The following is a 25865-nucleotide window of genomic DNA, read 5'->3' as shown; positions in this document are numbered from 1 at the left end:
TTGGAATCTGACCCCCCAGACACTTCTGGCCCTACCTCCTGCACAGGAGGCATGTCTCTTGGGTTGAGTTCCTCAAAGTGCTACTTCCAACACCCAACAATCTGTTCAGTCGAGTTCAGAGTTTCACCATCCTTGCTGAGCACAGCTTGGACAATGTTCCCCCTCCCCCTCCTGAGCTGTCGAAGTGTTTTCCAGAACCTCTTTGAGGCCACCCGGAAGTCATTCTCCATGGCCTCTCCAAACTCCTCCCATGCTCTGGATTTTGCTTCAGCAACTGCCACAGCTGCAGCCTTTTTCGCCTGCTAGAACCCATCCGCAGAATCGGTAGTGCCCCGAGCTAGCCAATCTCGAAAAGCCTCCTTCTTCCGCTTGATAGCTTCCCTCACCAACGGGTGTCCACCAACGGGTTCTTGGGTTGCCGCCATAACAGGCACCGACAAGCTTTTGACCACAACTACATGCAGCCGCTTCCACGATGGAGGTCCAGAACAGTGTCCATTCAGACTCCATTCCCCCTACCCCCTCCGGAACATGTGAGAAGTTCTCTTGGAGGTGAGAGTTGAAATCCATCCAGACAGAGTCATCTGCTAGCTTTTCCCAGCACACCCTCACTATACGTTTGGGTTTACCAGGTCTGTCCGGTAGCTTTCCCCGCCATCGGATCCAACTCATCAACTCAGCTCAGCCCCTCTCTTTACCCGAGTGTCCAAAACATACGGCCTCAGGTCAGAAGACACAACCACAAAAAAACCACAAAACCACTGGCTCCAGGGTTAGGTCCCGGTAACCCTCTCCCGGGCAGGGTACACTGAATTTTAATACTCATAGGGATGCTTTTGGATCATGTTTGTCTGGATCTTCACTCCAGACTTGTTCGCCATGGGAGACCCTAGTGGGAGCTAACAGCTCCCGACGACATAGCCCTGGAGGTCATGAGACCACACAAGCCCTTCCACCACGACAACGCCCTGATCCAGGAAGGGTCCTTTCAAAACATTAAGAAAAATTCTGTATGAGAGAAATAGCACAGAAGCCTCAAAAAAAAAAAGATAATATGTAGTCTAGGTGTCGCCCTTTGATAGCACTCTGTCTTTCCAAACCCATATAAATAACATCACTCACTCTGCATACTTCCATCTTCGTCATATCAACCGCCTCTGTCCTTCCCTCACTCCTGACAATACTGCCATCCTGGTCCACTCCCTGGTCACATCCCGTCTGGACTATTGCAATACTCTTTTATCTGGTCTCCCCTTCAAGTCCCTTCATAAGTTGCAATTGGTTCAGAATGCTGCAGCCCGTATTATCTCTAGAACTCCATCCATTGATCACATCACCCCTGTTCTTCAACAGCTGCACTGGCTCCCTGTTAAATCTCGCATTGACTGCTTACTTTTTAGGCCATCCATCACCTTGCCCCACCATACCTCACAGAGCTCCTCCACATAAACAGACCCTGCCGGACTCTTAGATCCTCTTCGTCCATTAGTCTCACTGTCCCTCAAGCCCGTCTGACCACCATGGGGTCTAGAGCTTTTAGCCGCACTGCCCCCCCGTCTTTGGAATTCCCTCCCACTGGACATTCGTAATATTGACTCCCTGGACATTTTTAAATCATGCCTAATCAGACCCACCTGTTCAGGACAGCATACAGTCTTTAGCCTAGTCCTTTGATTTTTGTTTATACTTATTGTTTTGTTTTGATTTTATTATGTACGGTGATTATTATTATTATTTTTTTTTGTATGAAATATGAATAACATTCAATAATAGATTAGTGATGCTGCAGAAAATAACAACTATGTTTGAAAGTTCAAAAGAAAGAATACATTTTAAAGTGAAATTTAAAATTTAAAAATAGAACAAAATAAATAAATAATTGAAGTTATGTAATAGCATAATTTTTGGAGTAGGACCACGCTCTCAGCCCTATATATACCCCGCAAATTCATGTCATTTCCCCATCGGACAAACTTGCTTCATTTAGTTCAGTTTAGTTCCCCTCACAAACAAACAGCGCCCTGCATCCACTGTACGTCTTGCACACTGTACAGGTGACTGTGAGGAGTTTGGTGTATTCTCCCTGTGTCTACGTGGGATTCCTCCCACAGTTCAAAAACACAGATTGGTAGGTGGATTGGCAACTCAAAAGTGTCCATAGGTGTGAATGTGTGAGTGAATGTGTGAGTGTGTGTCGCCCTGTCAAGGACTGGTGCCCCCTCCAGGGTGTGTTCCTGCCTTGCGTCCAGTGAATCCGGGTAGACTCCAGACCCATCACTGCCCTGAACAGTATAAAGGTTACAGACAATGAATGAATGTTTTGTTATGGTCCTCTGGATTGTAGAAACTGTACCAGCTGACACAGATTATTATGATACTAGATTTGAGGGAGTAAAGCTTTATTATCTGTAGTTGTATCAGTGGAGTCTGATGTCAAAGGATGCAGCTCCACCTCAGAGCATTCACCTATGGAGCGGCATGATTATAAGGATAACCCACTAGGACATTTGATGAGCAAGGGCCATTCTTCCAATAGAAAATGAGCCTCAGCTGTGCAAAGGCTTCAAAACACCAGCAAATCAGTGAGATATATCTGACCCCGCTACTTCAGCTTTATACTTGTATGACCATGTAGTGGAGGAGATGTTATGAGGAGTGAAGAAGTGTAAAAATCTTGTAATGAAGCTTAGTGGGACACAATATCTCAGATTAACCCAGCTAATGTGTCTCAAAAGAGGTCAATAAAATGAGAACAATGACATGGATATATTAGAGACCATGTGTTAAATGTATTGTAAACATTGATATGATTCCTCGCTTCATGAAAAGTACTTCACAGACAAAGACAAAATCAATAAACAATCCCTTATTAAAATATTGATTGTTATGTTTTGGTGGAACAAATTGCAGACAGTTGATAATTGATTATTGATATGAATTCATAAATTTTTTACAGTGGGCAACATATGGATTTGTGTGACTGACTCTATGGTTTGTGGAACTGTCAACAGATGGGAGTGTTTGAGTGACAGGATGAGTGTGTGAGTGACAGTGGGAGTGTGTGAACTTGTCCACAGGTGTGTGTGTGTGTGTGTGTGTGTGTGTGTGTGTGTGTGTGAGAGAGAGAGAGAGAGAGAGAGAGAGAGAGAGAGTTTAAAATGTCCACAGGTGTGTGAGTGACCTGCTGAGTGTGTGACACTGTTCTCAGGTGTTAATGTTCGAGTGACTGGGTGAGTGTTAAATTATCTGAAGTGAGTTTAAGAGTGACCTAGTTTGGAAGATGTTTGGATGCCAGTGAATCCCAGCAGTGTTGGAAAGAGCGCAGTTCCTCCACTACACAGTTCTACATCGTTGTACAGCCTCATGTTAGGGGTTGTATTCACCGATAACTCAAACAAAACACTTTGTGTTAAGTGAACTTATGTTCATGGGCAGCTGCTCCACAGCATTTTTTCCCCATTTTTACTGTTAAAATTATGTATATTATGTAAAGTATTTAAAAAATGATCTTCCCATTCTTTTGAAAAGTTTGTTATTCATTTATCTGCACCATACTGATGAGTGGGCATTCAGGACTTAATCAAATTGGTTGTGGGAACTGAAGTTTCTGCATGCTCTGAATTTTTACAGTAGGTTAAGAACTGATTAAGTCTATGGCCATAAGCTAAATATCTTGATGCCCACACTGAGGTGGTGCAATAATTTCTGCTGAACTCCTTCAGTTAGTACCACAACAGGACCTCCACGAAGCATGTGCAATTTGGGCTGTGGATAATTCTGAAACCTAAATTTAAGCAATAATTCATGTTTTTTTTTCCCAAATCTTTGGTTTAGACTCCCAGATAGGGATTAAGCTTTGTCCTGAACTTTATCTTCTTTTCAATAAATGATCATAATTCAAAAGGCTGTGTCTTGGCCTGCCCTCGCAGTGTTTAAACTCAAGGGCAGTTTAGACTCGACTAATTGTACCAGCTAGAATACAAACTCTGACTAAACACAAAACACTTTTGTAAGTATCTCTGGATATGAGGGTGTTATTAAATGTAACGGTCAATAATATGCATTCAAAGTGCTAGCAAATATCATGTATATTGTTAATGCAGTTTTATTTTACATTTTGTACAAATCTCTTTAAACAAAAGTGGATTGAATGATTGATTGTGTAAATAATTATTGATTTCCACAGAATAGATTTTAAAAATTTAAATAAATATTGGTCACCAGGACCAAACTTAATAAATAGCGAATAAATCATTTAGTGTATTTTTCAACCCTAACCCCACATTTTGCGGGGTAGAAACACACCTTATATAATCAGCTTTGTAAGTCTTGAATGTCTGAATGTGTCTGTGAGCTCCGTATACCGTTAGAAAGCGCAGATCCTACCGTTTCTAAAAATAGCGCTCTTATGGCGGTGCTGTGAAGCCTCTGGGAGTAATCCAGTGTGAAAAACCACCTAAAAATCAAGGTGCTCCTTCAAAATTTGTGTGTCATGTTCGTCATGAAAGATTCTAATGATATTCGTTATAATCAGAAATAAAGACGCTGCAAAGGAACAAGAAAGACGGCGTTTACTTTCAGTTTCGTTTTGACTCAAATGATGTCATCTCACGCTGTCACTGGGCAGAAAACTATGAGTCATCAGCAAAAACATATTCCTATTATTGATTTATAGGTTTTCAAGGATTTTGTAGGTTTCACATCAAATAACACTGCATTAGATCAACAAATATAAACTAAAAAGCTTAAATAATTCTTTATTGTGTATTTTTATCTATAATAGCTATATACATAGGGTTCATAGGGCTACACAATGAACAACACAATCTGACTTAATGTATCCAGACCTGAGTAAACTCAGTGGAGGCCTGACATGGCCCAGAGCTACAGAGGCTCACTCAAAGGCCAAAGCGAGGCATTCTCCTGAATTCTGCCGCTCCTGTTCCTGTGATGGTGGCTTCCGCAGCCGCTCCTGTCCCTTTGAAGGCGGCTTCCTCAGCCACATCTGTTCCCATGCAGACGGCTTCCTCAGCCGCTTCTATTCCTGTGAGGGTGGCATCCGCTGCTTCTGTTTCTGCACCTGTGACTGTGGCCCCGGCCGCTTCAGTTCGTATCCCTAAATCAACCCAAAGGACTTCAGGGTCAATCCCTGAAATGGTATCCAGGCTGGCTTCTCAGACTTCACCTCAGACTTATGCCAGTCCTGGGCACTCCCCAAATATAGTTTTTGTTCCGTTGTCTATTCCTGTCCCTGTACCTTTTTCGGCCCTTGTCTCTGTCCCTGTTCCTGTCACCGTTTTTGTGTCTGTTGCCATTAATGTTCTGGTCCCTGTTCCACTGAATAGTCCAGTCTTCTCTTGAGTCAGTCCCTTGTTTACTCTAGTGTCCTGTCTTGTCTTTTGCATGCCTCGATGAGACATGCTTTTGGGGGGGGAGTTATGTAACATGCTGTTTTAAGTTCTGTTTTTGTTCCTTGTTTGTGCTCCCTATGTCTTGTCTCCTTCCTGCTTGTTCCCTTGTCATGTGATACCCTTCCCTTGTGTCTCTAGTGTCACGTGTCTTAATTAGTACCCAGGTGTTTCTTGTTGGTGTTGTCTTTATACAGTCCTTGTCAATGTTTCTTGTTTGTGGGTCATTGTATGTATGTTTGGTTGATGTTCATGGTCCTTAGCTTTGTTCTATGTGTCTTGCTCTGTGTTTAGCCTTCTTGTTTAACTCTTGTGTTTTATGTTTAGATTCCTTGTTTAGTGTTTTGCTGTGTTTAGCATTTAGCCTCTTAGTTCTGTATAGTCCTTGTTGTCCTTAGCCCTTTTGTTTAGTGTCCCTCTGTCTAGTTTCCTTTAAGTTATTGTAATAAAGCCTCCTGCATATACCTCCATCCCTTACTCCTACACCCCACCATTATTACAACTTCACTCAGAAGAAAGCATGCAGCAGACTGTCATGAGGTGTGAGGATTTTATCATTTCATAATTGTGTGTTTTGTTGATGAAGGGAAACAATCGAGTTCATTCAACCAGCATAGCAATTGTAAATATGTAACCTGACAACTTGCCCATGGTTCTGTAGGATCCCTGCCTTAGGTTTTACCACAAAGACAAACAAATACCGTTTAATGCAGTAACACGACAGTAAACACTTGATTTCCTGATTTGCGTAATGCTAAAAAATATAGCATTTAAATTGTGTGATACAGAAATCAGTGACTGGAAATTGTACAAAACATACAGCATTTGAGGATTTACATGTTTTTCATTCAATTTTTTTTTAAACACTATCTAATAAGTGTCAGAGAGCTGCACATACATAACACATACTTTGAATAAAATTTTATAGTGAATGTTTTGCCTTTTACCAGGAGATTGAAACAGCAACCTTTCGGCCCCAAGCCTGTTTCACTAAACATTAGTCCATGGCTACCTCAATGGCTGACCATATATACACCTTATAACAGACAGAATGTGTTGCTGTACAATGTGGAGAAACTTAGAGTATTACAGACCATATGCACTAACACACCCCATATTATGGCCCACTCTGTTTTTTGTATTTTACATTGGTATAAATCTGAGTATGTTTCTTCTTCAGATAAAAAAAAGAGTTAGACTCGTCAGAACACCACATGCTACCACTGAGGAATTTTAACTTGGGTTTAGTACAGAATCTGACCAGTTTACCAAATTACAATGCTAAAGTTTATATTTAATTCATGTTTGTTAATGATGCATTTAGAGGGCATAGATGTGTTTATTTCTTTGATGTGTGTCAACGACACATTTACTAGTGTATCTAAGAAAATTAGAGTATGTGGAGAATGTAAACATATTTTCATAATTAAATTTAAAATTTTTAATTGTTATAAATATTATATATATTTTTTTTCACCTGAGGTGACATATTATGTCCAAAAGATTTTTTGTGTTAGTTTGTTGGTTTTGTTTTAATTTATTCAATACGGTTTACAGCCCATAAAAATCTGAAATCCATTATTTCAAATTGTTAAAATTGTTCAAAACTTTACAGGATGTACAGTATAATGAAAAGTTATACAGAATAGAAATGTCCAGCTTCTGACAAGTGTGTTTATTTATACACTCAGTACTTTGTTGGGGCTTCTTTAACACAAATGACTGCAACAGTACAGAGTGGCATGGAGGCACTCAGCATGTCTGTATTAATTGGTCGAATTTCTCTTTATGAAGTCAGCAGTCTTCTCCATGATTGTGGTTGCATGTGCTGAGCTAGAGTGAGAGATACATGATATTTACACATATTGATACTTACTCTAACTTCAAACAAAAAATTTCACATAATTTGGATTTCTGTTTTTTATAAGTTATAAGCCATACTGATCAAAATTAAAACCATATATTTATTTTACCATATTCAGATTATTTTTATTAGAGATTTTATTAATTTAGTCACTATTGGAGTGAAATTTAATAACTTTGTGTTTGTGATTATAATCATTTAAACGTCCTTGTCCCTAACTTCACTTAACTAATGGCGTACGCCTGAAATGTGCTGTCCATCCACTTTTCACAGTTTTCTCTAAAAACGCCTGACTATTTTTTGTCAATTTTAAAAACCCTGGCACTTGGCCAGACTTACTGGACTATGAAAAGGAATGAGGACATCGTTCATTAATTCCACTCACTTTTGCAGCCAAACGAGTGAAGAATATGTACACTGCACTGAACACAGGTGAGGATTCTGTCTTCGTCAGTTTTATAGATGCAGTACATATTCAACATACATATTTATATAATTTTCTGTATATTATAGTCCATATGTCCTGTTTTGTTAAATTTCTTAATGTAATATAAGTAAAAAAGTAAAGATAATGTAAGTAAAGAATTTGTGTTTCCCTTATGTCAAATGGAAATTTGCTTAAACTCAGTTGTTAAAGAATTTCAAATTTTACATTTTTGTAAAGGGGTGGTGCAGCAGATAGTGTCGCAGTCACACAGCTCCAGGGACAGAGTCCCACTCCGGGTCACTGTCTGTGAGGAGTGTGGTGTGTTCTCCCTGTGGTTTTCGTCCCATGGTCCAAAAATACATGTTGGTAGGTGGACTGGTAACTCAAAAGTGTGAGTGTGTGTTGCCCTGTGAAGGACGTGTGTTCCCGCCTTGCGCCCAGTGATTCCAGGTAGGCTCTGTACCCACTGCCTCCCTGAACTGGATAAGGGTTACAGACAATGAATGATTGAATGAGTTTTTGTAAAGATGAACATCCTTAACATTAGAGTATATTAAGCAATTGTGAGAATTCATTTTTTGTGTTCTGTTTTTGTTCCTTGTTTGTGCTCCCTATGTCTTGTCTGCTTCCTGATTGTTCCCTGGTCATGTGATACCCTTCCCTTGTGTCCCTAGTGTCACGTGTCTTAATTAGTACCCAGGTGTTTCTTGTTGGTGTTGTCTTTATACAGTCCTTGTCAATGTTTCTTGTCTGTGGGTCATTGTATGTATGTTTGGTTGATGTTCATGGTCCTTAGCTTTGTTCTATGTGTCTTGCTCTGTGTTTAGCCTTCTTGTTTAACTCTTGTGTTTTATGTTTAGATTCCTTGTTTAGTGTTTTGCTGTGTTTAGCATTTAGCCTCTTAGTTCTGTATAGTCCTTGTTGTCCTTAGCCCTTTTGTTTAGTGTCCCTCTGTCTAGTTTCCTTTAAGTTATTGTAATAAAGCCTCCTGCATATACCTCCATCCCTTACTCCTACACCCCACCATTATTACAACTTCACTCAGAAGAAAGCATGCAGCAGACTGTCATGAGGTGTGAGGATTTTATCATTTCATAATTGTGTGTTTTGTTGATGAAGGGAAACAATCGAGTTCATTCAACCAGCATAGCAATTGTAAATATGTAACCTGACAACTTGCCCGTGGTTCTGTAGGATCCTTGCCTTAGGTTTTACCACAAAGACAAACAAATACCGTTTAATGCAGTAACACGACAGTAAACACTTGATTTCCTGATTTGCGTAATGCTAGAAAATATCATTTAATTTGTGTGATACAGAAAACAGTGACTGGAAATTGTACAAAACATACAGCATTTGAGGATTTACATGTTTTTCATTCCAGTTTTTTTCTGAAACACTATCTAATAAGTGTCAGAGAGCTGCACATACATAACACATACTTTGAATAAAATTTTATAGTGAATGTTTTGCCTTTTACCAGGAGATTGAAACAGCAACCTTTCGGCCCCAAGCCTGTTTCACTAAACATTAGTCCATGGCTACCTCAATGGCTGACCATATATACACCTTATAACAGACAGAATGTGTTGCTCTACAATGTGGAGAAACTTAGAGTATTACAGACCATATGCACTAACACACCCCATATTATGGCCCACTCTGTTTTTTGTATTTTACATTGGTATAAATCTGAGTATGTTTCTTCTTCAGATAAAAAAAGAGTTAGACTCGTCAGAACACCACATGCTACCACTGAGGAATTTTAACTTGGGTTTAGTACAGAATCTGACCAGTTTACCAAATTACAATGCTAAAGTTTATATTTAATTCATGTTTGTTAATGATGCATTTAGAGGGCATAGATGTGTTTATTTCTTTGATGTGTGTCAACGACACATTTACTAGTGTATCTAAGAAAATTAGAGTATGTGGAGAATGTAAACATATTTTCATAATTAAATTTAAAATTTTTAATTGTTATAAATATTATATATTTTTTTTTCACCTGAGGTGACATATTATGTCCAAAAGATTTTTTGTGTTAGTTTGTTGGTTTTGTTTTAATTTATTCAATACGGTTTACAGCCCATAAAAATCTGAAATCCATTATTTCAAATTGTTAAAATTGTTCAAAACTTTACAGGATGTACAGTATAATGAAAAGTTATACAGAATAGAAATGTCCAGCTTCTGACAAGTGTGTTTATTTATACACTCAGTACTTTGTTGGGGCTTCTTTAACACAAATGACTGCAACAGTACAGAGTGGCATGGAGGCACTCAGCATGTCTGTATTAATTGGTCGAATTTCTCTTAATGAAGTCAGCAGTCTTCTCCATGATTGTGGTTGCATGTGCTGAGCTAGAGTGAGAGATACATGATATTTACACATATTGATACTTACTCTAACTTCAAATAAAATATTCACATAATTTGGATTTCTGTTTTTTATAAGTTATAAGCCATACTGATCAAAATTAAAACCATATATTTATTTTACCATATTCAGATTATTTTTATTAGAGATTTTATTAATTTAGTCACTATTGGAGTGAAATTTAATAACTTTGTGTTTGTGATTATAGTCATTTAAACGTCCTTGTCCCTAACTTCACTTAACTAATGGCGTACGCCTGAAATGTGCTGTCCATCCACTTTTCACAGTTTTCTCTAAAAACGCCTGACTATTTTTTGTCAATTTTAAAAACCCTGGCACTTGGCCAGACTTACTGGACTATGAAAAGGAATGAGGAGATCGTTCATTAATTCCACTCACTTTTGCAGCCAAACGAGTGAAGAATATGTACACTGCACTGAACACAGGTGAGGATTCTGTCTTCGTCAGTTTTATAGGTGCAGTACATATTCAACATACATATTTATATAATTTTCTGTATATTATAGTCCATATGTCCTGTTTTGTTAAATTTCTTAATGTAATATAAGTAAAAAAGTAAAGATAATGTAAGTAAAGAATTTGTGTTTCCCTTATGTCAAATGGAAATTTGCTTAAACTCAGTTGTTAAAGAATTTCAAATTTTACATTTTTGTAAAGGGGTGGTGCAGCAGATAGTGTCGCAGTCACACAGCTCCAGGGACAGAGTCCCACTCCGGGTCACTGTCTGTGAGGAGTGTGGTGTGTTCTCCCTGTGGTTTTCGTCCCATGGTCCAAAAATACATGTTGGTAGGTGGACTGGTAACTCAAAAGTGTGAGTGTGTGTTGCCCTGTGAAGGACGTGTGTTCCCGCCTTGCGCCCAGTGATTCCAGGTAGGCTCTGTACCCACTGCCTCCCTGAACTGGATAAGGGTTACAGACAATGAATGATTGAATGAGTTTTTGTAAAGATGAACATCCTTAACATTAGGGTATATTAAGCAATTGTGAGAATTCATTTTTTGTGTTCTGTTTTTGTTCCTTGTTTGTGCTCCCTATGTCTTGTCTGCTTCCTGATTGTTCCCTGGTCATGTGATACCCTTCCCTTGTGTCCCTAGTGTCACGTGTCTTAATTAGTACCCAGGTGTTTCTTGTTGGTGTTGTCTTTATACAGTCCTTGTCAATGTTTCTTGTCTGTGGGTCATTGTATGTATGTTTGGTTGATGTTCATGGTCCTTAGCTTTGTTCTATGTGTCTTGCTCTGTGTTTAGCCTTCTTGTTTAACTCTTGTGTTTTATGTTTAGATTCCTTGTTTAGTGTTTTGCTGTGTTTAGCATTTAGCCTCTTAGTTCTGTATAGTCCTTGTTGTCCTTAGCCCTTTTGTTTAGTGTCCCTCTGTCTAGTTTCCTTTAAGTTATTGTAATAAAGCCTCCTGCATATACCTCCATCCCTTACTCCTACACCCCACCATTATTACAACTTCACTCAGAAGAAAGCATGCAGCAGACTGTCATGAGGTGTGAGGATTTTATCATTTCATAATTGTGTGTTTTGTTGATGAAGGGAAACAATCGAGTTCATTCAACCAGCATAGCAATTGTAAATATGTAACCTGACAACTTGCCCATGGTTCTGTAGGATCCCTGCCTTAGGTTTTACCACAAAGACAAACAAATACCGTTTAATGCAGTAACACGACAGTAAACACTTGATTTCCTGATTTGCGTAATGCTAAAAAATATAGCATTTAAATTGTGTGATACAGAAATCAGTGACTGGAAATTGTACAAAACATACAGCATTTGAGGATTTACATGTTTTTCATTCAATTTTTTTTAAACACTATCTAATAAGTGTCAGAGAGCTGCACATACATAACACATACTTTGAATAAAATTTTATAGTGAATGTTTTGCATTTAACCAGGAGATTGAAACAGCAACCTTTCGGCCCCAAGCCTGTTTCACTAAACATTAGTCCATGGCTACCTCAATGGCTGACCATATATACACCTTATAACAGACAGAATGTGTTGCTCTACAATGTGGAGAAACTTGGAGTATTACAGACCATATGCACTAACACACCCCATATTATGGCCCACTCTGTTTTTTGTATTTTACATTGGTATAAATCTGAGTATGTTTCTTCTTCAGATAAAAAAAGAGTTAGACTCGTCAGAACACCACATGCTACCACTGAGGAATTTTAACTTGGGTTTAGTACAGAATCTGACCAGTTTACCAAATTACAATGCTAAAGTTTATATTTAATTCATGTTTGTTAATGATGCATTTAGAGGGCATAGATGTGTTTATTTCTTTGATGTGTGTCAACGACACATTTACTAGTGTATCTAAGAAAATTAGAGTATGTGGAGAATGTAAACATATTTTCATAATTAAATTTAAAATTTTTAATTGTTATAAATATTATATATATTTTTTTTTCACCTGAGGTGACATATTATGTCCAAAAGATTTTTTGTGTTATTTTGTTGGTTTTGTTTTAATTTATTCAATACGGTTTACAGCCCATAAAAATCTGAAATCCATTATTTCAAATTGTTAAAATTGTTCATAACATTACAGGATGTACAGTATAATGAAAAGTTATACAGAATAGAAATGTCCAGCTTCTGACAAGTGTGTTTATTTATACACTCAGTACTTTGTTGGGGCTTCTTTAACACAAATGACTGCAACAGTACAGAGTGGCATGGAGGCACTCAGCATGTCTGTATGAATTGGTCGAATTTCTCTTTATGAAGTCAGCAGTCTTCTCCATGATTGTGGTTGCATGTGCTGAGCTAGAGTGAGAGATACACGATATTTACACAGTTTGATACTTACTCTAACTTCAAATAAAATATTCACATAATTTGGATTTCTGTTTTTTATAAGTTATAAGCCATACTGATCAAAATTATAACCATATATTTATTTTACCATATTCAGATTATTTTTATTTGAGATTTTATTAATTTAGTCACTTTTGGAGTGAAATTTAATAACTTTGTGTTTGTGATTATAGTCATTTAAATGTCCTTGTCCCTAACTTCACTTAACTAATGGCATACGCCTGAAATGTGCTGTCCATCCACTTTCCACAGTTTTCTCTAAAAACGCCTGACTATTTTTTGTCAATATTAAAAACCCTGGCACTTGGCCAGACTTACTGGACTATGAAAAGGAATGTGGACATCGTTCATTAATACCACTCACTTTTGCAGCCAAACGAGTGAAGAATATGTACACTGCACTGAACACAGGTGAGGATTCTGTCTTCGTCAGTTTTATAGATGCAGTACATATTCAACATACATATTTATATAATTTTCTGTATATTATAGTCCATATGTCCTGTTTTGTTAAATTTCTTAATGTAATATAAGTAAAAAAGTAAAGATAATGTAAGTAAAGAATTTGTGTTTCCCTTATGTCAAATGGAAATTTGCTTAAACTCAGTTGTTAATGTTAAAGAATTTCAAATTTTACATTTTTGTAAAGGGGTGGTGCAGCAGATAGTGTCGCAGTCACACAGCTCCAGGGACAGAGTCCCACTCCGGGTCACTGTCTGTGAGGAGTGTGGTGTGTTCTCCCTGTGGTTTTCGTCCCATGGTCCAAAAATACATGTTGGTAGGTGGACTGGTAACTCAAAAGTGTGAGTGTGTGTTGCCCTGTGAAGGACGTGTGTTCCCGCCTTGCGCTCAGTGATTCCAGGTAGGCTCTGTACCCACTGCCTCCCTGAACTGGATAAGGGTTACAGACAATGAATGATTGAATGAGTTTTTGTAAAGATGAACATCCTTAACATTAGGGTATATTAAGCAATTGTGAGAATTCATTTTTTGTGTTCTGTTTTTGTTCCTTGTTTGTGCTCCCTATGTCTTGTCTGCCTCCTGATTGTTCCCTGGTCATGTGATACCCTTCCCTTGTGTCCCTAGTGTCACGTGTCTTAATTAGTACCCAGGTGTTTCTTGTTGGTGTTGTCTTTATACAGTCCTTGTCAATGTTTCTTGTCTGTGGGTCATTGTATGTATGTTTGGTTGATGTTCATGGTCCTTAGCTTTGTTCTATGTGTCTTGCTCTGTGTTTAGCCTTCTTGTTTAACTCTTGTGTTTTATGTTTAGATTCCTTGTTTAGTGTTTTGCTGTGTTTAGCATTTAGCCTCTTAGTTCTGTATAGTCCTTGTTGTCCTTAGCCCTTTTGTTTAGTGTCCCTCTGTCTAGTTTCCTTTAAGTTATTGTAATAAAGCCTCCTGCATATACCTCCATCCCTTACTCCTACACCCCACCATTATTACAACTTCACTCAGAAGAAAGCATGCAGCAGACTGTCATGAGGTGTGAGGATTTTATCATTTCATAATTGTGTGTTTTGTTGATGAAGGGAAACAATCGAGTTCATTCAACCAGCATAGCAATTGTAAATATGTAACCTGACAACTTGCCCATGGTTCTGTAGGATCCCTGCCTTAGGTTTTACCACAAAGACAAACAAATACCGTTTAATGCAGTAACACGACAGTAAACACTTGATTTCCTGATTTGCGTAATGCTAAAAAATATAGCATTTAAATTGTGTGATACAGAAATCAGTGACTGGAAATTGTACAAAACATACAGCATTTGAGGATTTACATGTTTTTCATTCAATTTTTTTTAAACACTATCTAATAAGTGTCAGAGAGCTGCACATACATAACACATACTTTGAATAAAATTTTATAGTGAATGTTTTGCATTTAACCAGGAGATTGAAACAGCAACCTTTCGGCCCCAAGCCTGTTTCACTAACCATTAGTCCATGGCTACCTCAATGGCTGACCATATATACACCTTATAACAGACAGAATGTGTTGCTCTACAATGTGGAGAAACTTAGAGTATTACAGACCATATGCACTAACACACCCCATATTATGGCCCACTCTGTTTTTTGTATTTTACATTGGTATAAATCTGAGTATGTTTCTTCTTCAGATAAAAAAAGAGTTAGACTCGTCAGAACACCACATGCTACCACTGAGGAATTTTAACTTGGGTTTAGTACAGAATCTGACCAGTTTACCAAATTACAATGCTAAAGTTTATATTTAATTCATGTTTGTTAATGATGCATTTAGAGGGCATAGATGTGTTTATTTCTTTGATGTGTGTCAACGACACATTTACTAGTGTATCTAAGAAAATTAGAGTATGTGGAGAATGTAAACATATTTTCATAATTAAATTTAAAATTTTTAATTGTTATAAATATTATATATATTTTTTTTTCACCTGAGGTGACATATTATGTCCAAAAGATTTTTTGTGTTATTTTGTTGGTTTTGTTTTAATTTATTCAATACGGTTTACAGCCCATAAAAATCTGAAATCCATTATTTCAAATTGTTAAAATTGTTCATAACATTACAGGATGTACAGTATAATGAAAAGTTATACAGAATAGAAATGTCCAGCTTCTGACAAGTGTGTTTATTTATACACTCAGTACTTTGTTGGGGCTTCTTTAACACAAATGACTGCAACAGTACAGAGTGGCATGGAGGCACTCAGCATGTCTGTATGAATTGGTCGAATTTCTCTTTATGAAGTCAGCAGTCTTCTCCATGATTGTGGTTGCATGTGCTGAGCTAGAGTGAGAGATACACGATATTTACACAGTTTGATACTTACTCTAACTTCAAATAAAATATTCACATAATTTGGATTTCTGTTTTTTATAAGTTATAAGCCATACTGATCAAAATTATAACCATATATTTATTTTACCATATTCAGATTATTTTTATTTGAGATTTTATTAATTTAGTCACTTTTGGAGTGAAATTTAATAACTTTGTGTTTGTGATTATAGTCATTTAAATGTCCTTGTCCCTAACTTCACTTAACTAATGGCGTACGCCTGAAATGTGCTGTCCATCCACTTTTCACAGTTTTCTCTAAAAACGCCTGACTTACTGGCCAAACTTACTGGACTATGAAAAGGAATGAGGACATCGTTCATTAATTCCACTCACTTTTGCAGCCAAACGAGTGAAGAATATGTACACTGCACTGAACACAGGTGAGGATTCTGTCTTCGTCAGTTTTATAGATGCAGTACATATTCAACATACATATTTATATAATTTTCTGTATATTATAGTCCATATGTCCTGTTTTGTTAAATTTCTTAATGTAATATAAGTAAAAAAAGTAAAGATAATATAAATAAAGAATTTGTGTGTCCCTTATGTCAAATGGAAAGTTGCTTAAACTCACTTGTTAATGTTAAAGAATTTAAAATTTTACATTTTTGTAAAGGGGTGGTGCAGCAGATAGTGCCGCAGTCACACAGCTCCAGGGACAGAGTCCCACTCCGGGTCACTGTCTGTGAGGAGTGTGGTGTGTTCTCCCTGTGGTTTTCGTCCCATGGTCCAAAAATACATGTTGGTAGGTGGACTGGCAACTCAATAGTGTGAGTGTGTGTTGCCCTGTGAAGGACGTGTGTTCCCGCCTTGCGCCCAGTGATTCCAGGTAGGCTCTGTACCCACTGCCTCCCTGAACTAGATAAAGGTTACAGACAATGAATGATTTAATGAATTTTTGTAAAGATTAACATTCTTAACATTAGGCTATATTAAGCAATTGTGAGAATTCATTTGTTAAAAGACAATTTAGGAAATGCATTTTTTCTTTTATATAAGACAATATAAACTCTACAGTTTAAAGTGCCAAGGTCCTTAGATTTGAGGAAGTAAACTGGTCTCAATGCTCTGGAACAGTCTAAATATTCACCTCTATGTAGATGCCACAAAAGCTATGTAACCAATTGCCACTTCACCACAATCTTCATTGATGGCATCCACTATATCAGGTCATGAATGAGTGAAGATAATTAAAAACAATTCTAGTAAAGCATAGCGGCTTCTAATCAGCACTAAATATCTAACACCTAGATTATCTCTGAGTTATGTTTGATAGTTTGCTGTGTGTTGTGTAACTTTATCTAGGTTGAGTTGTGGATATTCTATGCATTAAATCGAATGCCTTCTTGACTATTGAAAAAGTGTATAAGTGATATGCAGGACACAGAATAAATGAAAGTTATGATGACTATGAATATAGACACCCCTGGGGAAACTACTATTTATTAAGAAGTTGATTGTCTGTTTTTATCCAACAGAAGAAAGAATGCTTGCAGACATGGTAAGTGTTGTTTTAATGATAATATACAGTGTCAGAAAATATGCCACTTTGGGGGTACCCTCAATTGTCCATATGATTTGGCTCAAATTTAGCCCAGGACGAATATATATTTCAGACAACATCACTTTTCAATATTTAACCAAATCTCAACATTATTTATAGAGCTGACCAAGTTGTATTTTTTCAATCAGTTTTTGCTAGGTGGTGTAAGGTTCTTATTCAGAGCAGAAAACCAGAGCAGAAGCTCTGTTTTTTAAACCCATTTTTGCTTGGTTCTCTTTCTTCTCCATTCTTGTTCTCTCTGTTTTTTTTCAGTGCTCTCATTGCTCTGTGTACATTGTGTGAACTTCTACAGAACATAGAAAAGAGTATCAGAATGGCTTTGGGAACCTGAGTGGAGAATACTGGCAGGGTGAGACATTGTACAGATTTGTAAATGAGGCTGGTTATAGTAGTGGATAACAATGCAGTCTTTAATGCAAAAGATCTAAGCTCCAGTTCCTTACACTTTTTACTTGGTAAGACATGACTTTTGCAGTGTAGACACCAATGACCTAAACCCTGTTGTATTTGCAGGTCTGCACAACATCTACATCATGACTAATTTTGAAAAATATGAGCTGAGGGTGGACTTGGAGGATTTTGATGGATGTACTGCCCATGCAAAATACACCTGCTTCACTGTTGTGTCAGAGGCTAACCATTACACACTCCATATCGCCAACTACATCAACGGAGGAGCAGGTGGGAAAGCACTCAACTCTCTTTATTCCAGTTGGTTACACTGCATTTCCTTATGAAACTTAAGGAAGTACTATGACCTTAGCACTTGTTTAAACATGGAGCAATATGAATGATGAATTATAGTGTTATAATGAGCGTGAATTGCTCTAAAACATCAAAATTGTAATCAGGTATAATATCCTTTATCATACAGGTTCAGATTAGAGTTATTCTAATTGTGAGGCAAGAAATGGCACAGGTGACAAAAGTAAAAGTTGGGATTGAAAAAAGATATATTTAAATGACTCACAAAACATTTCAATTTCATACTCTAAATTGCAATTAATATGGTTTTGTAAATAATCAAGGTTAGTGTAAGATGAGAATTATAGCATAATGGAGCAGGCTGGTGGACTGGGGAAAAACCCCAGACTAATAGCCTGACGAGCAGAAAAGAGGAGAATCCCTCGTCATGTGCTGTATTTTATTTTACAAACACAATATTATGAAAGTTTTAAAAAACTGTAAACTGTGCATGCATTCATAAAAATGGAATGCAGTGATTGTTGTTTATGGAACAATTGAGGGTGATAACATTTTCAAGAAACATCTCTGTAAACTTTTCCATCTCTACTTTAAAATAAAACATCTTTACTCTCTTCACACGCGTGTGACTCTGTCTAATTCATTCTCAACAACCTCAACCAACACCTCAATCCAAGAATTGGCTGAGCCAGAGCCAGGAGCCTTTATGTCACGAATCAAGATTCATTCAAGCCGCATTCTTCCTCACATGGGGTGCTGGAAATGGCTTGAGTATAATACTTGTAAAATTGTAGGCCTACTTTGTAAATACATAAGTCTTTTTCTGTTTGTTGTAGCATTTACCAAATTATAATTATACAAAACATAAGTGTTTTGTCTCAGTGGTGTGGAGAAAAATTGGGGCTAAATTTATTTGTGCTGCACATCTTACTGCTTTAAATGGCTTTCTAGGCTCTCTTAGCAAGCCTTTTTGACTCCCTCACTTTGTCTGTGCGTTTGTTTTTGAAAGTGAAACATTTTATCATTTAGTGAAAAGCATTAACTCAATTAGAACATCATGGCACAAATCTGAAAAAGTAAGGGATCTATTAAAAACAGCTAGAGACACAATTTGCAACTAAGAAGAAGCAGCCATATGTCAACACAATCCAGAATTGCTGTCATGTGCCCTAGGGCAATACTCTGGGCCAAAATGAAAAACTATTCTGTTTTTTGAAGAACCACGGCTTTGAGGAAAAGAGTTTGGGTGCTGAACTCTCCCCGCATCATGAAACTACAAGTCCAGCAAAGGCCCAAGACAGTTGAGCAGCTAGAATGCTACATCTGACAGAAAATCACTTCCACAAGTTAAACAGTGCACAGTAAATTCACTAGTGTAAAATCAAGACTATTAGTGTTAAATTATTACTGAGAGTGTGTTAATGGTGTTGATTTAACACGGGTGAATTAGCTGTGTGCTAGACATGGCACTGTCCCAACTTTTTTGAGATGCGCTGCTGCAATCTGTGAATAAAATATAGGTCTGAGATTTAAAATGTCCAAACTTTTATAATTGGAGTTGTGTTTTGTATTGTAGCCAGTGAGTACAACACTATAAAATTCCTGGAGAAATCTTTTTTATCAATATTACTTTTATTGCACTCATTAAAACTGATTATTATGATTATTGATAAGTATGATTATTGTATATTCAAAAGGATGTGCTTGTGTTTTCCAAGAGATGCATTGACCAGTTTGAATGGGCAGATTTTTGCAACTTTTGATAGTAATTACTGTGGTATCACTTATTATGGAGGATTCTGGTACACCTGCTTATGGTGGTATTACTGTGTAGCGGAAATAGTTATGCACACATTGCGGTGGCATAAGCACTACATAGCGGAGTCAATGATAATTCATTATTATTTTGTTAATAATTAATTATTTAATTCATTCTGCTAATCTCCATGTTTGGGAGCCATTAAATAATATGTAGTGTCCTTACCTGTCCTAATTTTAGCTTAGACAAGAAGGCCATCTTCACATATATTACAGCAGAATTAGCTAGAATTAACTATTATTAATGAATTATGCTCATTGACCCGCCGTGGGTTCTTGACTCTGAAATTCGATCTGAACTAGAAGATATAATTCTATACAAGAAAGGTGCACACACAAACAAATAACCAAGGATTGGTTTTATCACTGGTTTTATAACTGGTTTATTAATTGTAATATCAAATAATGAATATTGATTAGACATTCATATAATGTGATACATGAGGGAACAGGGAGATTAATCTATGAAGGAATTTTTCTATGATAATTATTGCCCTAAGTTCTAAGAAAGGGTTTATCCCAGCAAGCATTTCAGTACCGACCCATGAGAGACATGAGACCATGTGACCTTATGTATCTGGAGATGGACAGGGACCATGTCGCTGACGGTGCTTGCTGGCACGACTTCCTGGAGAATTGCAGACACGGGCCTCATAGGTTGCAGCTGCGGGCATTCCTTTTCTCCCGAGGCTTTCAGATGCAGCCGTTGGAGCTGGTGGTGTTCTGAAGGTTTCTGTGGGGATTCTTCGTCACTGCTGATCTGCCGCCTTGTGAGAGACAGTCCAAGAAGGTCTCTCCTGGGGCCTCATCTCAGAAGGTCATTCTGAGGGTGCGTGCGGCCGTCTTCTTCATCGCTGGAGGCATTGTCGTCCTTTTGAGGGTCAGAGGTCTAAGGTTTCCTTCATTCTCTGGGTGTGGCGTTGAAATTTCGCTAGAGTTAAACTATAGCTTTTCTTAATCTGTAGTTTCTATCTGGACCACACTTTAAGGGCCCAAGACTGTTTAAGAAAGCCATGAGTCTGACGCCTGCAGAGGAGCCTGCAGAGTCATTAAAAAAAAAAAAAAAAAACGGGTCATTTTACTCTTTAGCCTTGAAAAAGGCTAAAAGAGGAAATGCCCCAAGCGTCTGGAGCCTTGAAGTGAAGAGTCGAACAGCGGAGTAAGGGGGAAGAAGCCCGTGTCGTTTGGCACCAAAGGTTTTTAACCAGAGTTTAGAAGACGCGCCTTTAATACCGACTGGATAAGATTGGAGCCTTTCTTGTTCCCGATTGGCTGCTTCCTGTACCTGTACCTGACATCACATACAATTTATGACCCTTGACAAGACAAAAGGCTTGAAGACCATTCCTTTGAATGAATGTCCAAGACTTTGAATCATACTTTTGAAATATAAAAGATTAGATGTTAACACAAAGTAATATCATTAAGACAATCATGTTCTGCATAATTATTAACCAACGACACACATAGTATGTGGCTACCTTGGTTCTACATAAATTCTTATAAAACAAAAATGATTTTAAACACATGTAACTTAATCCCACCCATTTTGATTTTCTAAATGAAATTAATTTCAAACAGTTGTGCCCATATACAACTTGTTTTCATGCAAGAACTTTGGGATGTTTGAGTCTTTTAGAGTTAACAGTCTTTAAAAAGATGTAAGAGGACATGGAATAAAGGTGGGTCTGTGTGTCTCTCTGCATTTTGCAAAGATTCTTTTCTTGATCCAGGGGGTCCTGGAGCCATAAAAAAGGGTCCTTGGAGAGGTTTACGAGCCTGCTCTCTGTTATCTGAAATTCCATCTGGCTTGTGTGGAGGAGATGTCTCTGAGACGAGCTAAAGTTTGGGTATTTAAAATAAAACTCTCATAAAGTCAAATTTCATATTAATTCACATTCATCATATCATACTACAACTGGTATTACTACTGGCAGCCTTGCAATCTTACTGGCCTCTACAAGTTTGGGGTCCTAGATAACTCATACACTGAGATGTACTGGGAGCCCTGGAAAGGGAGCTTCAACTCTCTGAAGAGCATAGTAATGAAGATCCGTCAAGTTTCTGTGGAAGAACTCGGGGTCTAGTTCTATCTGTGCAATTATCACTCTGAAATCTGTCATCTGCAACAAACAACTTTTTTTTTTTTTTACCTTTTTCAGACAATCAGTAAAATTACGATGATATTACGAAAATGGTAGCATATGTAGAGAGTATAAAGAATATAATTATATAATCAGTAATTCTAGTTTGCTCTATACATTTTGGAATCTACCCATTTTTTTCCCACACAGATGACAGTGTCTTTGAGGTTTAATATATAATCAAAGTTATAATTCAAAGTTATCACATATGAATCTTAAATATTTTTCATTATCTGGTTGTGTGTAAGTGTTGTGATTTTGAAAATTAAATTAATATATAGTTTAAACATGCTTAAATTATTTGTAACATGTTTGCAGCTCATAATGCACATACAGCTCATAATTAGCTCAATGTATTTGGACATATCAATGCACATTTAGTGAATATGTCTTATAATTCCAATTAGCATTAAGATTAAGATTAATGGTATTCATTATTTATGAGACTGGTTCTCTATCTATCTCTCTCTCCAGAGCAGAATATTTCTGGCTCTAGTGCTCCTCCTGCTGTTGGGCAGTTCCTCTGTTTCTCAGTATTTGTTTTCCACAGACTGTTCTGATGTTTACACTACAGGGCGTAAAGTTATATATATATATATATATATATATATATATATATATATATATATATATATATGTATATATATTTATATATATATATAATTAACTGGATGACTTAATTGAGTAGATCTTTAGAAAGTGTTCATTACGTACTGGTAGAAATGACTCTGAAACACTGCTGAAAAAACTACTACATTTGGAACTGAAAAATCAAAAGTGAATCTGTGAGTACATCTGTGTGTAGAGCCAGTAGCCAAAGGAACTCAATTTCCCAGACTCCTCTGTGTTAATTAAGCGGACTAGGCTCACCTGTTGAATGCTGTACTTAAGAACGTGGCTCAACCCCAGGAGCACACATAATGGATTTGTCCATCCATTATCTGTAACCGCTTATCCAATTCAGGGTCATGGTGGGTCCAGAGCCTACCTGGAATCATTGGGCGCAAGGCGGGAATACACCCTGGAGGGAATGCCAGTTCTTCACAGGGCAACACACACACTCACACATTCACACCTACGGTCACACCTACACCTTCATACCTACCAATGTGTGTTTTTGGACTGTGGGAAAAAGGAAGGAAGGAAACCCATGCAGACACGGGGAGAGCACACCAACTCCTCACAGTCACCCGGAGCGGGAATCGAACCCACAACCTCCAGGTCCCTGGAACTGTGTGACTGTAACACTACCTGCTGACCATACCGGGACCGTGCCGCCCATAATGGACTTTTGTTCTCTAAAAGTATGTTATTGAGTAGTTGCCTTGTGAGAGTAAATTTGTGGCGTCACAGTGAATGATGGGACTTTCAGGTTGTTCCCATTGGCGAATCAGGAACCGATGCATCCTTGTTGCTTTGGGTGGAGAGGAAACGAATCTGGGTACTTTAACTGTTCTTGAGTTTTGTAATGTAACTCTGGCAGTGGAAGATGACGTTCAACAAGAGCACGAGAACATGTGTCTGAATTTTGAAAACTGTTCGACTTCATGTGGGGGACACGGTCTGTGAAGCCTCAGCTGGTTCATTTAGGAATTCAAAGATGTCTTGTGATTGGAATACATTAAAACAATAAATAACCACTTGTAAACACTTGAGTGCTCATGTAAATAAATGGATTACGTTATAGTATATAAATGTTTGATTGTAATTATACACAGGATAAAGTTATATAAATATCCCACATAGGGCCCAGCCCTCTCAACATCCCTGTATACTACTCCTGACCGCTATGGTTGCTGTGGCTGTTTGTTTATTGGATCGCTACCAGCTACACCTAACAACTGCGGTTGCTTACTGGGCCCAAACCATGTATACTCAACACAGCCCCAGCATTGCTAGTTCTTCAAAGGAGTCATAAGACAGTCACCCCAGTTCCCCCAAATAGTCTGTGTCCCTTTTATATTCACAATGGTTTGATAACACCTTTGTCACACCTCTTAGGATTGGAGAACTTGTACCAGCTGATCCGGAAGAGGAAGTATGAGCTGAGAGTGGACCTGCAAGACTTTGAGGGAGTAAAGGTTTACACTCTGTACTCGTCGTTCTCTGTGGAGTCTGAATCCAATTGAATCCAATCCACCTCGGAGCGTTGACTGATGGAGAGGCAGGTGAGAGAGGAGGCAGGAATATTGGACAGTTCATTAAACACAACTAAGAAGGACAAGGTGGTGAATATAGATTTGTTCTGTATGTTTAAATTGTAGATATTCTTCCTCAAACTTTTAATGTATCTGTATATTTATTCCTAATTTACCAAAGGCAGACAGGTTTACCGCTGTCTTCAATGAGTAATAATGGTTTAAAGAAAAGTGATCTTTAAATAGGAGTGTAAAAGCACAACTGTGTACAAACCAAACCCCTCAGGGGTGGGGGACTGCATACTTTGAAGGACGCATTTATAGATAGTAGATTAAATCACAGCAGTGCGATTGTGCTGTCAAATCTCGAAGGCTCATTTGTATGTGGCCAAGAGATGCATTCAGAATAGGCTGAATTTAAGCAGAATACCTCAAGTAAGGATTAGGAATAACTTAGGCCCAGTATAAGTACTACACTATGTTCACTAAGGAGAGCTTATTATGTAATTACAGAATGTCCACCACTGTTTGTAATTCTGTGTCTACTTAGTATTTATTTATAAAGCACAACCAAAATACTGTACAAGCAAAAAAGCTCATATATAAAAGTAGGTTTTAAGCCTAAACTTAAAAGCATCAACAGAGAGTGCAGACCTAATGTCCACAGTCTTGATGCAGCAACAGCAAAGGCCTGATCACCTTTAAGTTTCAACTGAGACGTGGCACAGTGAACAGCAGCTGATCTGATGACCTCAAAGAGGTAAAGAAAATTATGAGCAAAAAATCTACAGAAATTGTAAATGTGTTTGTGTGAGTGTGTGGGCAAATGAAAAATAAACTGATGTATCTCATTGCAAAGGTTATACATGTATAAACAATGTTTTGTTTTTCAAACATGTTGTGAAGATGTGCTGAGTGGTGGTACCCACTAACATCAGATTGTCATCCCATTGATTGAAAACGCCTGACTAAATCCACCTTCAGAATATCTGTTAATCCTAAAGGTTCACATGCTTTTGCCACACACATTTCATCATTATCTAGATAAAAACATGTCCATTTTAATTTTACTACATCATTTGAACATAGCAGCTGTTGTTCAAACTGTAAATTTCATGATGACATGCTCCAAAATTACTCTGAATATTTTATTTTACACACGCTTCCCTTGAAATGTAGTATATATATCATAAATTCTAAATGGTTCATAAATTGATAAACTACTGTAAATAAAAAATAAAATAGTGTGTTTAGAGCTAATGTGTTGTAGAGGATGTAAATAAAAGAATAATATGGACCATAAAATGGAGCCTTATGGGGCACCGTATTTCAATTCTCTACCTAGTTGTACAAAGCTATCTTTGTTACATATGTATTTAAAGTTTACTGTGATCTTGGAAAATGAAATATGTAAAGTGTCTGTTGCAAGGTGTTCTTCTGTCTGTAGGGAACTCTATGCAGACAAACAACAGACAGCAGACAGAAGTTCTCCACATTCAACAAAGACCAGGGCTCTCATGGAACGGCAAACTGTGCCAAGTCCTACCTCTGAGGTTTCTGGTACAGTAACTGTCACCGCGCTAATTCTAATGGTGTTTATCTGTGAGGGAAAGATTATGCCATTGGTAATGTGTGACTTCACTGGAAAGGCTATGATTATGGGCTGAAAATCATCAGCGTGAATATCAGATCTGTGTCGAGGTTTAACTTCCCCTTTTGTTATTAA

General features: G+C 37.6%; 1 pseudogene; it reads left to right on the top strand.

The window, feature by feature from the left end:
* The first annotated feature begins 4835 nt into the window (after window positions 1-4835).
* LOC136677181 (microfibril-associated glycoprotein 4-like) lies at window positions 4836-25865 on the top strand (annotated as a pseudogene).

Source organism: Hoplias malabaricus, chromosome 2 (assembly GCF_029633855.1).
Source record: "Hoplias malabaricus isolate fHopMal1 chromosome 2, fHopMal1.hap1, whole genome shotgun sequence".
NCBI lineage: Eukaryota > Metazoa > Chordata > Actinopteri > Characiformes > Erythrinidae > Hoplias > Hoplias malabaricus.
Note: the sequence above shows the minus strand (reverse complement) of the source record. Positions and strands in the feature narration are given on the sequence as shown.